This window comes from Triticum dicoccoides, chromosome 2B (assembly GCF_002162155.2).
Source record: "Triticum dicoccoides isolate Atlit2015 ecotype Zavitan chromosome 2B, WEW_v2.0, whole genome shotgun sequence".
Lineage (NCBI taxonomy): Eukaryota > Viridiplantae > Streptophyta > Magnoliopsida > Poales > Poaceae > Triticum > Triticum dicoccoides.
The window spans coordinates 181,306,440-181,309,152 of record NC_041383.1 but is presented as its reverse complement, the minus strand read 5'-3'; the positions used below and the strand labels follow the sequence as shown (position 1 = coordinate 181,309,152).

Sequence of the window (2,713 nt, the reverse complement as noted above, 5' to 3'; positions counted from 1 at the left end):
AAGAATATGCTCTATTTTAGCCCCTTCTTCCCTATTAATTTGCCTCCCTTCACCTAATGGCCCCATCTTGGATTATGTTCAAGCTCCGCCACTGCTTCTAACGATAATTCTAACAAACAACCCTCGAAGCATATATTTGGTATAGTCATGCTTCCATTTTTCTAGATATATGAAGCAGGAAAATAATGCAAATGGTGCATTATTGGCGTTGGGTAGAAGCATGAAATTTTAGAAAATTAAACCAAACAATTGCCACCAACTACGAATGCATTTATTTGGAAGCTCTTTATGCAGGAAGCAATGAAACAATGTTTTCTCAGAATTTTTCACCATCATTCGAAGCACTGAATATTGAAACTACGGACTAGCCATGGTTGCCTGCCTACATAGCTATGTCTTCATGAAACTATCTACGAAGCTCGACTTACAAAAGGTTTGATGATAAACCAGGACAATACTAGCCAATGAACATACAACCAAAGGAGTACTCGGCTCTTGGATAAAATCTCCGTAGAAAATTACACTGCAGAATTATGAAGAGGCAATTAAATCGGGGGCGGTAGATGCACTGCAATGCCTTTGATTTCAATTGCTCCGCTGCAGGTTCTCCAGCTAATTCATCCAGTCGAATCAAGCTGCCACTGCCGCTGCCACTAGAACATTTACATGCATGCATACTCTTCCCTCTTGTATTCTTGTATGTACGTACCTAACAACAAGGCTGGCTAGCTAGCCGCTGCAGGTTCTCCAGCCGGCCGGGGCTACTCCGGCAGCCGATTCAGCCGATGGCACACCTGATTTGACCTGGCGAAGCACAAAACACAGATGAGATGGCGTGCCAGCGTTGTCGCCCGGGCATCACATCGGTGGAATACCCGATGTGCTTTGGAGAAGCAGGGGCGGAGCTGGCTGGTGGGGTGGCCGTGCTGCTTGACGGCGAGGGGAGCAGAAGGCAGCTGCAAGGGAGGCGGGGGAGAAGGGATCTGGGCGAGGGTGGCTCCGGGCGGTGCGGCCGCGATTGGAAACGAGAGAATTAAGGCCGATGCGGCTGTGATTGGAAACGAGAAAAATCAGGGAGAGGTTCACGGGTGGGGGTTGCGACACAATTAGTGAGGCGTTAGATTTTGGTTGAATCGACGGCGTTGGACTGGTCTGGTGTTGGACTTGTTTCAGACTATAGATAAGAAGCTTTTCCCTTTGTGTTTTCTCAGCTTTTCAGCTTGGGCCTTGTATGTGATGTTTGGGCGCATATGATGACTGGACTAGTAAGAGCATCTCCACTCGTTCCCCCCTCCCCTTGCGCATAGGCCGGCGCATTTTCGGACCTCCACCTAGCGATTTTTAGACCTTGGGGACGACTAAGGCCCCAGCCACGCCCCTAGGTGCCGACCCCCAAGGCGCCAGACACGCGCCCCATATTCAAACTCGATCGTTCTCGCTCAAAAAAAAGCCACAATCCGGTGATCATCGCAATAGTTCGGCGATTCAATGCCACAGTTCGGCGATCAAATGAAAGTAGTTCAGCGCATAAAAAAAGAAAGGACGCGGAAGGAATGCATCAAACGTCGAGCTCAACCTCCGGCGTCGTCGTCAGCGTGCGCGGGCTTGGAGGAGTCAGCGCGGCTTCTGGACTAGTCGGCGCGGCTTCTGTGCTGCTGGGCGTCGCGGAGACATCGTCAGTCGGGCTGGGCGACGGCGTCGGCGTTGGAGTCACCGGTATCTGGTTCAGGATGAGGCCTCGCTCCGCCAAGAACCACGCATTGAGCTTCTCGTCGCTACTCTGGAGCATGTCAGCGCCGCCCATCAAGAAAGCCAGGTCGTTATTCCTCTTCTTCGCGACGACGTTGGACCGAAGCAAGTCGAGTTTGACGGCGCTGTTCGTCATCAAAGCAGCCACCTCGCTTCAGTTTTCTCTTCTCGCTGGGCGGCCCTGGTGTTGGCGTCGGCGAGGCAATGCTCGATGGACTCCTGCACGCGTGTGGCAGCCGACTCGGCGTGTTTCGCCTTCTTGGCCCCTTTGTTGCCATCCGGGAGCCTGTCTGCCACTCCCGGTGTCGGCGCGTCCGGCTTGTATGTCTCCTTGGCCTTGGCGAGGGTGCGCCGGATATCCGCCCACGTCTTGCACTTGTGGATCCGTTTGAAGACGTGGAGGTACTTGAACTCCTGGTCGCCGTTGTCGTTGCGGTACATGGCGAACATGCGAAGCAGCTGCGCCAAAGAGCGGGCATCAGTCGGCGCGGGAACACAAATGTGGGCGCGCGCACGGCGAGCGAAATAGGGACGGGACGACGTGCTATACCTGATCCTCGACGCTGGTGCCACTCTCCAGGCGAGCCGCGACCTCCTCGACGATCCCATGCCATTTGTTGCACGCCGTTTGGATGAGCCCCCAATGGTTCGCCATCGCCTTCGACCCCCACTGCATGTGGACGCCTTTAAAGTAGGGGTCGACAAGCTTGCGCTCGTCGAACTCGGCCTTGATGCGGTACCAATACGTGTCGAAGCTCTGGTTCGTGCTGGCGATCAGGTCGAGGCAGATGACCTTCCACGCTTCGGCGAGGCACTCATCTTCCTTGGTCGCCCACTTGATGCGCGGCTCACCGATCTTGGCCGCCCCTTTCTTCTTCTTCTTCTTCTTCTTCTTCTTCTTCTTCTTCTTCTTCTTCTTCTTCTTCTTCTTGCCTTTCCGCGTCGACCCCGGCTCCTCCTCTTC

The 2,713-nt window shown here is 53.8% G+C and overlaps 1 long non-coding RNA gene across 1 annotated transcript in view; it reads right to left on the bottom strand.

Annotated features, from left to right (window-relative positions):
* The window catches only part of LOC119362923, a 2,458-nt gene extending 1,307 nt beyond the window's left edge, over positions 1-1,151 (bottom strand). The window contains exon 1 of the long non-coding RNA XR_005173685.1: positions 710-1,151. This is a non-coding gene — a long non-coding RNA (uncharacterized LOC119362923). The remainder of the gene's footprint in view (positions 1-709) is intronic.
* Between the last annotated feature and the right edge of the window lie 1,562 nt (positions 1,152-2,713).